This window comes from Vombatus ursinus, unplaced genomic scaffold, assembly GCF_900497805.2.
Source record: "Vombatus ursinus unplaced genomic scaffold, bare-nosed wombat genome assembly UNPS02007284.1, whole genome shotgun sequence".
Lineage (NCBI taxonomy): Eukaryota > Metazoa > Chordata > Mammalia > Diprotodontia > Vombatidae > Vombatus > Vombatus ursinus.
Genome location: NW_020947062.1, coordinates 27,531,818 through 27,549,360, shown reverse-complemented (window position 1 = coordinate 27,549,360; position 17,543 = coordinate 27,531,818). Strand labels below are relative to the sequence as shown.

General features: G+C 37.7%; 1 protein-coding gene across 1 annotated transcript in view; it reads right to left on the bottom strand.

The window, feature by feature from the left end:
* The window catches only part of LGALS3 (galectin 3), a 23,656-nt gene extending 16,054 nt beyond the window's left edge, over positions 1–7,602 (bottom strand). The window contains exon 1 of the mRNA XM_027849320.1: positions 7,493–7,602. The gene's annotated coding sequence lies outside the window, so the exon portion shown is untranslated. The remainder of the gene's footprint in view (positions 1–7,492) is intronic.
* Between the last annotated feature and the right edge of the window lie 9,941 nt (positions 7,603–17,543).

Below are 17,543 nucleotides of genomic sequence, written 5' to 3'. Positions count from 1 at the left end.
TGTGTGTGTGTGTGTGTGTGTAAAATAAAAAGTTCAAAGTCAGTTTTGAGAGTTAGGAAAATTTATACTATCAATTATAGAACTATCTCATTAGCTGAGTTCTTATGGATGTATACCTCAAACTATAATAATAAAGTTAGGTACCATGGAGATTAGAACTCATCAAGAACTGAATACTGAAAATATGTCCAAATCTAGTACTTACTCTCTTTCTATCATCCACACTCAGCATAGTCACTTTACTTTCCATCTTGTTCAAAAGAAATACAGAAAATAAAAACATGTTTCCTCTATCCTTTTGTTGAAAGTCTGAGGGTTTTCTTTAATGACACATGAGACAAGACTACGAAAAGAATAATTACACTGTTCTTGTCTCAAAGTATCATACTTTGTAAAATTTAAAATTTCATTTACAGTTATTTCTCTGGATTATTCTTCTATGCCTAAGCTCAAAGCTTTAGAACTAGTGCCCTCAGAGGACATCCAGTCCAATCTCCTCATTTTATAGTTGAGGAAACTGAGGTCCAGGGAAGTTAAGTGACTTGGCCAAGGATACATAGGTAGTAAGAATTAGAAATGAGATGTCAGGTCTTCACAACTACAAATGTTTTAAAAAGTAAACAAACTGAAGACAAAATGTTAATATTTCATGTCTCTTAGTAAACTAGAGGACTCAGATGGTGACTCAGAAAATGCCATTTTGCATAGTCACTATGGAAATAAAAGCCACATTTTAACCAAGGAAACTTAAATTTCCAATCACAAGGATTACTATGTTGTTTTGTTGACCTCTGAATTTTTTATTTCTTTTAGGAGAAAGTTTCTAAGCTTATTTTGGATCCAAATCAAGGTGAAAAACTTTAGAACTTTTTCTAGAATTTTACACTAAGTTAAAGCAAATATATTCCCATTTGCCTAGCATATTTCTACCTCTATCTTTTTCAGATGAGTGATTTATGTTTAAAGAACTAATCAAAACAAGAAGCAAAAAGCCCCTCATTTCACAAAGACATCATGATGTAAGGGAAAGAACCCTCTATCTGGAGTAAGTAACCCTGGCTATAGAAATGTGACTTCAAACAAATCACTTAATATTTCTGGGTTTCAGTTTCCCCATAAAATCAGAGGGCTGGATGGATGACTCCTAAGGTACCTTCTAGTCTATGACCCTAGAAATCTATCCATGTAAGAATTTTTTTTTCTAAATCTGGGACCTAGCAATGAAACCATAAAGTCAGCAAAATATTATCTGTTTACAAAGACATTGAGCAGGGAAATTATCGTGTGATTAGGAAATCACATGATAATTCTGTGTAATTTTCAGATAAGGAAAATAAAACATGAGTCAGTCAGAAATCTTTCATTTTAATAAACTCAATTGCCAGGTTACCCTTCAATAATAAATACCTCTCTGTAGTGCGATACAAGCCTTTGCCTGCCCAGCAATTAATATTATATCCTCGTCTTTGCATCTCATCCAATTACCTGAGTTCCCAAGAATATTCCTGCAACTTCTGCCCTTGAAGATGCCTCTCTGATCTTTATAAAATATTGTCAGAATACCAAAAAGTTCCCTTAAATGTATTTCCCCAGAAACTTCAGACCTTACTCTACTACTCTTCCCACCAAACAGCTTTGAAATTCTAGGTCACAATAGAGATGTTTCTACTTCACTGCACTAAGTGAAACTGAGAGTTTCTCAAAGAAAGTACAAAGAAATTAGAAGAGATAAGAATTTAGATAAAACAATTTTAACTCTTTCTGACCCTAAACGGTTTAGAATCTAGGAGGGAACCATGGTACATATACAAATAACTATGGTACATGATCAGAACACAGGATGTTACAGGACATAGAAATAAATGGGAAAGCTTTTTTAATGTAACTTTCCTTAAAAAAAAAAAACTAAAAAACTATTAAAAGTAACAACAGTAAGCCAGATTGTCTTCTTCTTCTCACAAATGTGGTTTCTTAGGGCTTTAGGGACTTCCTCTACTAAGTGTAAGGATGTTACTGAGTGAAAAGACAGCAGGATTTGTTTTGCATTTAGGCCAAAATTACTTTAGAATGATGTAACAATTCTGAGTGCTGGAAACTAATTAAAAGACTCAGGAGCAAGAGACTCCCCTAACAGATGATTTCTAACAGCAAAGAGGACATTTCTAGCTCTACAAAAATGTAGATGCCAATAGAAAGCTGAGAATTTTGAAAGGATTTGTGAGTTTCTTCTCTGCCTCTGTAAGTAATTTGGGGGAGGGGAGGTGGAGAAGAGCAGAAAAACAAAACAAAACACCCAGGCTGTTATTACTGATTTTCATGTGCTTTGGTAGTCTTCAATATCACATTATGAAACTTAGTAAATGTAATTTTAAATCCTTTAAAAAATTTTTTTTAGCAGATAGCTTTTTATAAGTCATATAAAACAAAGGTTGCTGCTTTCAGGACATTAACTTCCCTGAGACTGAGGGTGTGGTTTTTCCATAACTTCTTCCTGAGTTCAATTTAAAAACCCTGCCTTTTATGAAAAGCTTGCTTGTATTATTGCTTTCATTGTACTGCAGCAATCTGCATTTTTTTTTCTATGCTACTAGAACTTACTGACTGTGTGATCCTGGTTAAGTCACTTAGCCCTATTTGCCTCAGCTCCTCATCTGTAACATGAGCTAGAGAAGGAAATGGCAAACCACTCCTGTATATTCACCAAGAAAACCCCACATAAGGTCATGAAGAGTTGGACGTGACAAACGAACAACAAAAGAACTTAAGAAAAAAGGTTCATTTGTTTCTGTATACAACTAAAAAAGAAAAAAAGAAAGAACAAAGTTTCAAAAATAGAATGGAGTAGTGCTAAGGTAAGACAAGTGAGATAATACTTTAATAAGATTTTTTTTTTCCTTACAGTAGGATCACAGGTTTTAGAGCTGGAAGCAATGCTGCAAGCCACTGAGGCCAACTCTTTCATTTTACAGAACAGAAAACAGAGGCTGAGACTTACTTGTTCAGAGTCATTATCTGAGGCAGTATTTGACCTCAGGTCTTTCTGACTTCCAAGTCCAGTAAACCATAAAGGAGGTAGAATTGCTCTGTGGATTGTGTCTCCAATCCTTGCCTATCCTGGTTCTGTTCTGTTTCCTTCCCCACCCATCACAACCCTGCCCCAAGAAACTGAAAAGTAATAAAGAGGGAATTTAGAAGTGATACGGAAGTCTCTAGTAATCATGCAGGGATCTTCTGTAATTATACACTCGGAAATTTATGAATGGGGCCAATTCTTACTTGATGCAGAGAACTATGTAGTTCCCCTCAGCACATTTAATAAATGATTATCTAAACTAATCTAAGTGGAAAGATAAACTAAATCCATCAAAGGAAAGTAGATATCTTTGGCTTAAGGTCCACAAGTCTACAGGTTTATACAAGTCAGTAAATATAACATAATAAAGTTATGCTGCATGTTGATTTTCTTTCAATGTAGGTTTAAGATATAGCTAGTGGTGATAATAGTATGGATAACAGTATGGAACCAAATGCCACCAGTTTCATTATAATTTTGACAAGTGTGGATCCTTGCCTTCAATACTGATCATCATGTATTTACTAAGCATTTATTATATGCCTAGTACTATGCTGGACAAAATAAATTACTTGAGGATCCCTACTACATGTTGTAAAGTGTTTCTCTTTCATAAACTTTGCTGATAAGTGAACTGATCAGTTACATTAGATCAGCCTTGATTAATGAAACATCAGTAAATGCCCTGTTATTATACTTCCCTTTCTACAAAATCTTTAAGGGAAATCTTAGCTATAAAATCTTTTCCTTTTATATGTCCCATGTTATAGAGGAAAGAATGGCCAAATTTGGAATCCTAGAACTTGAATTCAAAACCTAGTTCTGCTACTTGCTAACTTATGTACTCTCTCTGGATGTCCTTAATCTCAATTTAAGGCATTAGGATGAGATTGCCATTAAGGTTTCTCTAAGTTCATCTATATTAGAACAACCACCTAAATTTATCTTCTCAGGAATTTTTGTTAATAAAACTATGTGGTACAGTGGTTAAGAGTGCTGGACTTGGAGTTGGGAAGGCCTAGGTTCAAATCTGCTTCAGACACTAGCTGAGCAACCCTGGGCAAATCTCTTAACCTGTCTTTCAGCCTCAGTTTCACCATCTGGAATATGGAAATGGCATCTACCTCACAGGGCTGTTGGGAGGATCAAATAAGATAATATATGTAAAGCACTATTCAAATGCTAGCTGTTATTATTATTAGCTATTAAAAACCTCCCTTCATCTTCCACACATCAAAAAAAAGAGGTTTTACATATCACGTCAGAGGGGTACAGAAGATGAATCCTTAGTTTCATTAAAAATATTTCTTAAATTTTATTTCTAAAATGCAGGCATATATGAAACATTTTTGGAAAAGATCTATGAAAGTATCCCTAACACAGATACCATAGGATGACTTCTCCATTTCCACCACTACTTTTCCTACAGCAGACTCTTCTTACTAGAAGCAAGTAACTTACAAACTCTGGCCATGGTGCTGCTGTCATTAACACATGCAGAGATACTCAAGATCTGTAAACAGTAGTTGAATCCATTTATTCCTGAAAATTTTTTCAATTATTTCTTTGGGTTAAAAAAAAAAACCTACCTATATATTATCCATGTTTGGCCCCAAGTAAACAAAAAATCTGGATTTTATTTTAGAAAAAAAATTCAACACAACAAAATAACTGCTTGTTTCAAACATGCACTTCAATCAGAGGGAAATAAGTAGGTCTAATTCCTTTGAAAAGAAGGAGGAAGAGGAGAAGAAAAAATAAGAGGACAAGATAAAGGAAAATAGTTTTTGGTCAAAAGAACTTTTAGGCATAGCAACTAACTGACACTTTTAAATCTTTAAAGTCAATTTCTGAAACTAAGGTCATTCTTTACAATATGGGAAATGTTAATAATTCCATGAGAAGATAAAACTATACTTTAGAAACTCTACAATTTGAAAAGAAAAGCAGATAAGTTGTTTCCTATTACGGAAAGATTTACTCTAAACTTCTAGAGAAATCGTCAGAATTTCAAAAAGCAATGGTATTTTTTTTTCTGATGCCTGGTGTCCATGGATAATATCTGGGTGTGATTTGCCTCATACTATCAATATCACACCACAACCTATGCAAGATCCATCAGCCCTCTCTCTGCTCCCCTATCTTTGGAATGGTTGAAGTTGTATTAGTAATGTCAAGATTGCCTTGAAACTTAAAAACAGGAAGTCATTTTATAGTTATTCTACAGTATCTTGAATAGAAAACTGAATACTTTGAACATCTATTCAAATGGTTGGCTTTTTGTTGTTGTTATTGGGGGATATTAAAAGGAAAAGGGAGAACAAAAAGGAAAACAGTCAAGTATCCTAATAGCATTGGGAAGCAATACTTTATGGTCCCATACTTAGGTATGTGGATGGATATTGGTATTTAGGGAGCCTCTAGCAGGTCTAAATTTAGAACTAAAATAGATGTTACGGGTCTTTTCACCTTACTCTCCTTATTTTACAGATGAGGAAACTGGGGACAATAAAGGTTAAGTGAGTCACCTGAGATCTCATAGTAGTAATTGGCACAGTGGGTTTTTAAACTCAGGTCTTCTGACTCAAGATACACAACTCTCTCCTCTTTCCTAGTTCTTTCTCTTCTGACAAGTATTGCTTACCTCCTCATTTTCAGCATTTAACCCTCATTCCAAAGTTTGGGAACATCAAATTCTGTCATTTAAGAAAGAGGCAACAATGTGTAGTGGAAAGAATGCTGAGCTTGGAATTAGGAAGACCTGGGATCAAATCCTACCTATGACATTTACTTGCTAGACAGTAGGCAGGTCACTTAACTTTTACATAAAACCTCACACACCTTTTCGATTGAGTCACAGCTTGGTGAGTAGAACAAGAAGTCCTCTATACTGAAAAAAATCACAGATCCTTTACAAATTCATTTGAGGAACTGATGACTCTGAACAAACCCTTGTACCCACTTTAAAAGCATCAGACTTAGCTTTCTCCCTCCTACTAGTCAAAGACTAAAGAGGCACCGATCCCATCCTCAACACAATGAGTCACCTTTTACAGGGTAATTCTAAACTTATGTTCTCAAGAATCCATGGGACAATGACTGTTTTTGTATATTTTTTTTTCCTTTGGCTGCCATGTTAAGACCTGATGCTGGGCCTGGTATACATGAATTCAGAGAATTGTAAATTTAGAAATGGCAAGGACTCAGTGAATCCAACATCATCACCCTAGCTGTGTGACACTGTGCAACTCACTTAAACTTTGCCTCAGTTTCCTCAACCACAAAATGAGAATAACACTAGCATCCAGATCAAAGGATTGTGGCGAGGATCAAATAAGACAATATTTGTAAAACACTTTAGCACAATGCCTGGCACATGGTAAAATGCTTAATAAATGCTTGCCCCCTTCTTTTCCCCCTCATTTTGCAGATGAGAAAGCTGAGACCCAGAGAGCTAGGTCACACAGGCCTTAACTAGGACAGACAGAACTTGAACCCAGGTTCTGCAACCTCAAGTCCGGTGATCTTTCCACTACATCACTTCTGCCTCCCAAGTTAGACAGCCAAATCTTCTGATGAGCTAATCCTGACAAAACCCACAAGAAATATCATGTGAATCCTCTTCCCCATCCTCAAGTTTCAAAAGCAGTTGTCCAGTTATGAGATTCTACTGGGTGTTTCTAGGTAGGTGTGATACGGGCCTCGTTTTTAAGCATTAGATTTAATTTAAGCATTTAAGCATTATTATCCTAATAAAACTTTTCTATGTCCTTCAATCTTGGGTGGAAAAAATCCTGCGTTCTGCTTTAGGCCACAATTAGATTATACTTGCCACAAGTTCATTACTTCTAAAGTGTCTGAGGAGGATCAAAGGCTAGGTTACACATGGCTATTTTCGAGAGTGAGAGGGGAAGGCTACAGGGGGATTGTTCCACTGTTGTGAACGGTAGCGGGACACCTCAAAAGCGCTGCAGCTGTCCTCTACCCTAGGGCGTGTCCTGTCCTTGTGTGTTTCCTGCCATCCTGTGCCCACAAAGACCTCCACCCCACACCTCTAGAATTTTAACTACAACAGCTTCTCTGGGAAGCAATGATTTATTTTCCTACCAGTCTCCCAGCAAGTAATTGAGTCCTTCAGGCGAGGTCTCCTTAAAGAACATCCCTCACTAAAGACAGCTAAAACTTTTCCCTACAATAGCTTTAACACTTCGAGCCAGGAAGGCTCCCCGTACCCAGTCATCTCTGTCTCTTTTTCCTCTGACTTTGTTCCTGCCTACCTGGCTCCCCACCGGGGCCCCATCCCAGAGACTACGGGGGAAAGTTGAACCTTAGCAACTCCTGGAAAATCTGCGTTCTAGTTAGCTCTCTGAGGTGCTCTCCTCCCCTTCCAACCCTCGACCGCTGTGCTGCCCTGCTCACCTGGTGTGGCGACTTTTGTCTTTGTCCTGGAGTGGCTGAAGCGGTCACTAGCGAGGACTAGACCAGCAACAGCTACGCAGCACAAATAGAACCCAGCCCCACCTTCCAAACTCCGCCCTGCCAACCTAGGAAGCAGGAGTGGGCGGGGGCGGTCCTGGGTGTGGACGGGGCCTCTGGGCACTGAGGATTTGGTAGCTCAGTAAGTTACAAATCCAGAGCAACCCCTGCTTCGGTTCTCTAGGGAGGGAACAGCTGCCGCAGGCAGGGAGCCACCCTAGTATCTCTGGGGAAGCTGTTATTCCGTGTTCAATTGAGCAAAAGTGAACGTGTCTTCCGTGCAGTACCGGACTCCCCAAGACTTAAAGCAAAGTGGAAAGTTGAGGCCAACTCAAAAGAAAAACTCACTTTGGATTGCTTTTTATTTGCTTTTGATTTGTTTCCCCTAAGGTATCCAGCAAACTACATTTCTTCACATTCATTTGCAGAGCTTTCCAGCGATACTTAAGCTTAACTAGTAGCGTGAAATGTTCATGACATGTCCCAATTTCCTTTCTTCTTGCATATGGTTTCAGAATTGGTTAGGCAATAACATCCAAATGAAAATAATTATGCCTCTCATCAATTAGAGCTCCGAATATGTTTAGTAAGGAAGAAAGAGTTACATAAATCACCTTGGGAATACCAGAGAAGAGACAGATTCTGGACGGGTTTCATTATGTATGCATGTGAAAGGACTTTATGGCTATTATGAAATATTTGTAATGATATCTCAGTGCATTTTTTTGTGACTGAGCAGGATGAAGTCACGAATTTTGTACTCTAGTATTAATGTTAAAAGTTTGGATTGCATTGGAAATATGGCATATTTAAGATATAGGAGTTTGGAAATGTTGTTCACTCGCTATGTACCAGACTGCCAGAGACTAAGGACTGAGTTTGCTCATTAGCAAAATGAGAAGGTTGAGGACCTCACCTACTAGGGCAAGGACTCACTCTTCCACAAAAACTGCTGGGAAAACTGAAAGGTAGTCAGGCAGAAATTAGGTTAAGGTCAATATCTCACACAAAATACAAAGATAAGCTCCATATGGATACCACACTTAGATATAAAAGGTCACATTGTAAACAAATTAGAAGAGCAGGGAAGAAAATAGACTTCCTAACCTTAAGTAGGAGAAAACTATAATCAGAGACCATAGACAAACAAGGGATAAAAAAGATCATAGAAGAAAAAATGTGTAATTTTGGTTAAATGAAATTAGAGAGAGGGGAGGGCTGATGATAGATTTTTAGTGCCCAGGTGCTCACACTTTCCTGAAAAGGACTAATATGTACAAAAATATTTATAGCAGCTCTTTCTATGGTGGCAAAGAATTGGAAATTGAGGGAATGAGTGCCCATCAATTGGGGAATGGCTTAACAAGTTGTGGTATAAGAATATAATGGAATACTATTGCTCCATAAGAAATTATGAGGAAACAGACTTCAGAAAAACCTGGAAAGACTTGTATAGACTGATGCTGAGTGAAATGAGCAGAACAGAAATGAGTGGGAGAACATTGTACACAGTAACAGCCACGTTGTGGATGACTAACTTTGATAGACTTAGCTCTTCTAAGCAATGCAAGGATCTAAGACATCTCCAAAAGTCTCATGAAGAAAAATGCTATCCACATCCAGAGAAAGAACTATGGAGTTTGAATGCAGATCAAAGCATACTATTTGCTTTTTTTTCTTTCTGTCTTGTTTTGTTTTCTCTTTCTTGTGGTTCTATTGTCTATTTGTTCTAATCCTTCCTTACAACATGACTAATGTGAAAATATGTTTAATAGGAATGTATATGTAAAGCCTATATCAGATTTGCACACCATCATGGTGAGGGAGGAAGGGAGAGGGGAGAAAAATTTAAAACTCAAAAGCATATGGAAGTGATTGTTGAAAACTAAAAATAAATTAATAAAAAAAATTGACAAGTGCTACAAAAAATAAAAATAAAAAGCACTTTCCTTACAATAATCCTATGAGATAAATTAAAATAATTAATAATGATAATAATACATCAATAATAATGATAATGACAAATTATAAATTATTGAACACTTTAAGGTTTGCCAAATACTAATATACTTGATATCTCATTTTATCTTCGCAAAAACCTATGGGATAGGTGCTATTATTATTCCCATTTTACAGATAAGGAAAATGAAGATAAAGGAGGTTAAGAGACTTGCATAGCTTGTAAGTGCCAGAGCCAGGATTTAAGTCCATATCTCTTGACTCTTAGACCAGTACTCTTTCCCCTAGACTAGTTTTGTCCACTCCATTACACTGCCCCTCATATTTAGTAGTTGGTATCCTGCGCTTATTTACTGGACTGAAAACAAATGTACTCCTGACAATAAGGGGGGAAAATGTCTTTTCAATTTGGAATAAGAGGATAAGGTCAATGGAAATGGGCAAGATTTTTAAAAAAAATTTAGTTTTTAATGGTTTTTTACTCACATTGATTACTTGATACCAGAAAAACCTGGTTAAAATTTAAAAGTTGAGTTAATTAGTTGTTTCATCTAAATGATGCTAATAATCAGGTAATCCAAATCACTGATAAAAATATTAAACAGTACAGGACCAAGCGCAGATCCATGGGCCAGAGATCTGCTGCCAAGTTGACATTGAACCTTTAATGACTACTCATTGAGTCCAGCCATTTGGACAGTTCCAAATCCATCTAATTATATTATCAATTATTCTACACATCTCCATCTTCTCCACAAGAATACTTTGAGATTCTTTATCAAATGCTTTGCTAAAATTTAAACTGTCTCAGTAATGGTACCCTGATTTGCTAGTCAAAAATGGAAATAGTTTGACACTGGCTCTTTGTAATCATTGATTCTTTGCGTAAGTGTTCACTATGTTGTTGTTTAGTTTTTTCAGTCAAGTCAAACTGTCCATGACCCATTTGGGATTTTCTTGACAAAGATACTGGAGTGGTTTGCCATTTCCTTCTCTAGCTCATTTTACAGATGAGGAAACTGAGTCAGACAGGCTTACGTGACTTGCGCTGGGTGACACAGCTAGTAAGTATCCGAGGCCAAATTTGAACTCAGTTCATTCTGATTCTGGGCCTGGCGCTCTATCCATTGTGCAACCTAGCTGCCCAAGTGTTCGCTAACCATCTCCTTAATGATCTATTTTAGAATTTCTCAGGAAATTCTTTTTAAGCTCGCTGATTTGCAAACTAATTATGTTCAGATGCTTAACAAACATGTTTATGGGTAATTGATAATGAAGTCAGAAGAATACACATTGGCTACCCACATAATAAAACTGATGACATTTAGATCTGTGCATATCTGTATTCACTACTAGCTGTATCTAAATCCTAAAATGAAAGAAAATTAATGTGTAGTATATCTTAAACATTGTGTATTAACTTTTACCTACTGACATGTAAACTTAGATTCATAGGTACTCAACTAATGACCTTTAACTTTTATTTTTGAGATAATTTTAATTTTTTTGTCATTCTTTACTTGACAAACACCAATTTACCTGAACGTTTCAGTAGGCAAAGAACAGACTAAAAGATTATATGTGATACTGTAGATGTCTATTACAGATTGCTGTTTCAAACTAGATGCAACATGTTAGCTTTCAAAATATTGATTTTAAAGCAATTCAGCTTGTCTGCATCCCCTCCAAAACTTTTGTTCTCTTCTATGTGTTTAAAATGCTTCAATGACTCTCTTATTTTTTCTTCTCATTTTTTTTTTGCCATCACTATCATTTATTTGGGGACAGGTAGGTGTCACCGGGCCTAGAGTCTGAAAGAACTGAGTTCAAATTCAGCCCCAGATACTTACTAGCTGTGTCATCCTGAGCAAGTCATTTAACCCTGTTTGCCTCAGTTTCTTCACCTGTAAAATGAGCTGCAGAAGAAAATGGCAAACCACTTCAGTATCTTTGCCAAGCAAACCCCAAATGGGGTCACAAAGAATCATACACAACTGAAATGATTGAGCAACAACAAATCCTCTATCCCCTTCAAAGTATTCCTGTGACACCGCATTTTAGGCTTAATACCTTAATTTGGTGAGATCATAGGCTATAGACAAAGTACAAAAAGTCCTTCGAGTTGGAATGGTGTAGAAGAATTATACATAGGAAATTTGTCCCAGGGGTTATCTATCAATTACCAAAGTAATTAGAACTAGACTCACTCATAAGGTTGGAGCAAGTGTGGTACTCAGACTGCCCCACTGAGAATTAAGGAGAGGCCTGGGCTTTAGCTTTGGCCCTCAGTCTCTTTCTCATCTCCTCTTGCACCTCCACCTCTGGCTAGAGAAGGACCCTATGAGTTCAAAGGGTCTAGAGAGCATAAGTTCCCAAAGTGGGTGATACTGTTGGGGTATGGGCCCAAGACAGGTCCCCCGCCCCCTCCCCCCCCAAAAAAACCCTCTTCCTTGAACCTTACTTGAACCTTTACTTGATTGCCTCCCTCCTTATACTTCCCATCTTTGATCTTAATCAGACCCCATTTAACCTCCCAGACACTTCCATCAAGACTATCCCAGGACCCTTCCCCCAGTCATCTTGGCTTCAGGATCCTCCCTAAACTCCTCCTCCAGTCAATTCTCCCGGATTACTGTCCACTCCTATCAAGACAACCCTTCTCCCAGTCCCTCCTCCAGCCACCCCAAACTACTTGGATACTCCCAGATCCCTCCCATAGTCTTTCTATACATAAGATCCATCCTGGTTGCCATTTAGGGGCTGAGACTTCCTCATGCCTACTTGTCCTTACGAGTGTCGCAAATGTTCAGATTCCTTGAGAGTCCGGCCTATATGGCTCATCTTGAATCAACTTTGTGTTTGGCTGAAAGAAGGCTGGGAATGAATTCTTTCGGGCAGGACCCGCATGTCATAATTTTGGGGTCTCAGCACCCATAACACCTAAACCTCAACAATACCACCCCCTGTGGAGTACTGGAACAATCCAGGTGAGTGGTAGTAGCCTCAGGTGCAAATGGAGGGCATTGAATAAGAATAAGGGGGGGGGGGAGCATAAGGAAAAAAGATAAGAAAATTTTGAAAAACTGTTGGCTTGTGTTTCATCTGTTGTGTAACAGAGTTAAAGTTGTAGTGATTATATTATTTTCCAAACAAGCACACAAAACACAAGTTATAACCAATCAGTGATCAAGTCCATCAATAGGTCTTAACAAGCAAGTGTTGGCAGGTGAGCATGTCCAGCATGCATTGGTAGGAATATGTGCGTGTAATGACTTGTTTATAATACCATACTATATGGTTACATGATGCAATATTATATCATCAAAATTTCAATGTAGGAAAAACCCACAAATTTACAATAAATTATTAAATTTAAGATACATCATTTAAAAAATGTTTTTTTAAATAACAAATTTTTTTTAAAAAGTTAAAGGGTTAAAGAAAGTAGATTTCACGGCAGTACTGAGTAATTTTTTTTTTTTAAAGGGAACAGTGCTGGACCTCCCATCTTCCCCTTAGAGTCTTGGCTAACAGCAAGGTCTGCATTGGAAGTCAAGAACAGGTGGATGCAGATTCATGAGGCTCAAGGGGAGCTTTTTGAGCACCCCACAAATGGGAGAAGACGACTTTTGGTAACTAAACTTAGCCCTTCACTAAATACACTGTCTAAACTTGAACCTACTTTCTCTTGGAATCTGTATGTACTTGCAGGACAGTGTTTCACAGAATTGGGGGGCGGGGATGTTTTATATCAATTCTTCTTATTCTTCTTAGAAAATACCTCTTTCTAAAAGTTGGTTGATTGACTAAAACTGATTTTCAACTGATAATCTTGTGTGAGGGATGGCATTAGGCAATCACGCTCAGTTCTTCCTGGGTACCCCTATGTCCCTGAGGAGGAGATATTGCCTTGCTCTGAGACCCGAGCTTCTTATTTATGAGAATGGAAGTTGGGATAAGGCTCCTCAGATCTTATTTGAGCTACAGAAGTACAGTCAAGCAAAACAAAGTCACACATTGGTCATGTCAGCATCACCCATCCATCATCTCTGTCAGGTAGTGAGCATGTTTCATGATCACACCTCTTGGTTACGGCATTAATCAGAGCTATTAAGTCTTTCAAAGCAATAAATGTTTAACATTACAGCAAACAATGCTCTACAGGATTAGTATACTCTGCTTTAAAAACTTCCAATCATCCTATAAGGACTCAAATCTTGAAAACAATACCGTGACTTTTTCATATATCAACATAAAGCAAATAATTATGCTTAGAGCAAGTATTCAGAACTTGTTTATAAACACATAGAACATCAACCAAATTCAGCAATACCCGTATACATAACAATAATTTCATGCTAATATCAGGTAGAGTATAAAGTTAAGCTAGTCTGGGTAAGCTCTTCATATCTGCAAAAAATAAAATATTTTTTAAAATAGCACTGAAAATAAATAGGGTTCCCCTGAAATTTTCCCTGGTATACAATCCCAGGAGTTATATACCTATGTCAAAAGAAAATTGAGGGCCAAGTACCTTCACTGAAGAGGAAATAAAGCAAAACTGGCCAGCAGGCTCCACTTCAAAAAACAAACAAACAAAATAAATAAACAAACAAACAACAACAACAACAAAAAAGCTGAAAAACTTTTCTTCAAAATCACCTTTAAAAAAAACCCAATAGGACCACTTAAAACTGAAAGCTTGTAGCCTAGAGATATTCAGAATAAAATCACTATTGAGACATAGGCTCTCAGAAAAAGGCAATGGGAAATCCTGAGGCAGAGCCCAAAGAGATCTTCCTTAAGCACAGTACAGGACTGACCTTGTCACTTTCTTTCTCAATAAACTAGGTACCCAAGTTATCACCTCTGTTAGCAAAATAGAAATTCCTCTGTCAGTTCAAGCCCTTCACAACCAACCTCCATTCCCCACCTTTCTGGTTTTCTTACACACACATGTCCCATCACCTGTTGAGGTTTAGGGGGTTAGGGGTACTGGGACCCCAAAATCACAACACACGGGTCCTGCCTGAAAGAATTTGACCCAAGCCTTCTATTGGCCAGACTCTTCAGGAATCTGAGCAGTGGCTAGATTTTAAGAATCTGAGCACCTTAATGGAGACAAGATGGACCTTATATACAGAAAGACTATGGGAGAGATCTAGGAGTGGCCAAGTAGTCTGCAGGAACTGTGAGGTAATAGAATGCCTGGGATCTGGACTACATGGGAGAATGGATCCTAGCTAGTATTAAGGGTGGGAAGTGGCTGGGGGTCATAAGGAGGTAGGACAATGGAGGACTAGGCTAGGTTAAGGGTAACAGAATTGGGAGATTGGGCATAGGAGATAACAAAAAGCCAGTTGATGGGATTATAGCCTCAGTTGAAAGTCATAGAATTGGCCATGTGGGAAAGTCCAAAGTTTTTCCTTTTTGGGGTCTAGATCCCATCCTTATCACACCTACTCTTTGATCCAGGGGTACTGGTCTTGCTGTTCTGTGAACTCCATCCTTCTGTTATGGGCATTTTAGTTGGTCCATAATCTGATTATGGAATGCTCTCCCTTCTCATCTCTGATCTCTGGTTTCCTTCAAATTTCAGCTAAAATCCTAGCTTCTTCAGGAAGCCTTTACCAATTCCCCCTAATTCTAGTGACTGCCTTATGTTGATTATTTTTACTTTTTTAAAAATTATTTCATTCTGAACTTAAGAAATAAAATAAGCATTTCTATAACATAGCAGAATAGGAAAAAAAAAGATATCTGACCATGAAACTGCACTAATTTATCCTGGCTATAGCTTATTTGTACATCATTTCTTGTATGTTGTCTCCCCAATTAGATTCTGAGCTCCTCAAAGGTAGGCACAGTCTTTTACTTTTCTTTGTATCCTCAGTACTTACCTTGTACATAATTGGCATTAATAAATATCTATTGACTGCTAAAATTCCAATACTTTTTTTTTAAACCAGGAGAGGTTGAACTGAGTGTTCCTACAGAAAGTTTGAACAGACCATCTTTCACTCTCTTCCTTAGCAGATTTTGAATGAGGAGAATTGCTTTGAGCTGTAAGGTGAGGAGGAAATGGCCACTTTTCCCACCAACTTCCACCTAACTGACATGTCTCTAAACACACAGCACCTCTGTTTCTTTTGTGTTTATTCTTTCTGGATGATGGGTAAATGCATATTCTGAAAGCAGAGAGTCCTCAGTTGACTGAAGGAAGATCCATCAAAGATCTCACCAGCCAACAGAGTTTGCAACAAATTCTACAGTATTAGTAGTGACCGGTGACAGAGGGAGCACCTGCAAGTGGAGAGGAAAAGAACACCCTCCAAGAACTGAGCCCAGCAGAAAGCTAAACTTAAGGATAACCTGGTAAAGACTCCATGAGAGAAGAAAAAAAATTTCTAGGGCCATAAATCAGGAGGTAGCTTCTTATCCACACATGTGTTCTGCAAATGTGCCTCACTTTCACTGTACTTTGAACTTGAGCCAACTCTCCTCAGGGACCTTGTGTGTGCAGGGAGAGAGTGTTCCTCCAGTTTGAAGGGATTTAAAAAAACAAAAAACCAAACCTTTCCATTCTCAGTAAATAATCTTTTTTCTAGAAGCTAATAGTGTTGTACTGGTTAATTGATAATTAAGGAGTATATCAGATTAGGGCTCTTGGACAATGGTCCTAGAAATTCCAGTAACCTCTCAGAGTTACCTCTAGAACTTTGAGGGAAATAAATCCAACACACCAACACCTGAGAGTAGCCCCAGAGAGGGTGCTACAAATTTGTAAAATGAAAAGTGACAATTTGCTTCAATTTCACTCAATTAATATGATAATAGAGAGATAACTTTGGGTGTTCAAAAAAAAAAAAAGGAATCCACTCAGAGTAGTGCCCTTTGCCTCATTGGGAAACACTATTAACCTTAAGAATATGAGTCATAAACACATAGCCAGACTTAACTTCTTTGTCACACAGAGGGTTAGTCACTGGCAATAAAAACAGAATAGCAAAATTCATTGTCATGGAAACATAATTGTGATTTTTTTTTGTTGGTTTATGATTCACTCATACTTTGTACTTCCTTCAGGAGTCTCTGGTTACAGTAAACATAGGCTTTAATAAATTTCTATGGCACAATCTAACTGGAATACTTGAACCTTGGAAAGCCCTTCTCTCTATTTAACCAAGCCTTCACTACCTCAGTTTCTTCCCAGTGTTACTTTCAACATGATCATAATAATATTCATATAAGCTACTATATTTGTGTGACTTTATATGATTGTGATTCATTTTTTACATTGGATCTTCAAAACAGCTTTATGAAGTAGGATAGTATCCATTTTGCAGATAATTAGGCTCAGAGACTTACCTGAAGTCACATAGCTAGTGAGCAACAAATCTAGGAGTTAAAACAAGGTTCAAAATGCTTATTGTTTAAGAAATATACATTTTTGAGGATCAAAGTTCTAGAGAAAAGGACCAACTAAAATGAACAAATTATTTCAGTGGATTTCCATTTGATGAGTTGACATGGGTAGAAGGAATGTCTGTAAAACTTCATTTCCCACAACACCTGGGGCCAACAGCATACCCCACAGATAAACTACATCTGCCTTGACAATGCTTTGGTTGGACATGGGCCTACAGCATGATAATGTCATCAAGTGAAGGCTCTGATTGCTTGGAGGGTGTTGTACAAGATGGGAACAAGAGTGGAGTAGAATGAATAGCAGTTTAGACAGGAGGGGCAGGAGACAGAACTGGAGGTAGAATGGGGAGATAAATGACCACATGAAGCAATGTGGTTATGGTATCCTCAAACTCTATTGTCACATTTAGACCATGATGATTTCACAGTCAAGGCAAGCACTTTCAACTGTCCTTCTAACTACTCTCCAGAATCAAAGTTCAGTTCATTGTTGAACATTGTTGGTCTAGATTCTATCAAAGAATCATAGACATATGTTCTTCTATTAGAATATAAAATAGTTGAGAGGAGGACTGTGTCTTGTTCTACTCTGTATGCCAACCCTCAT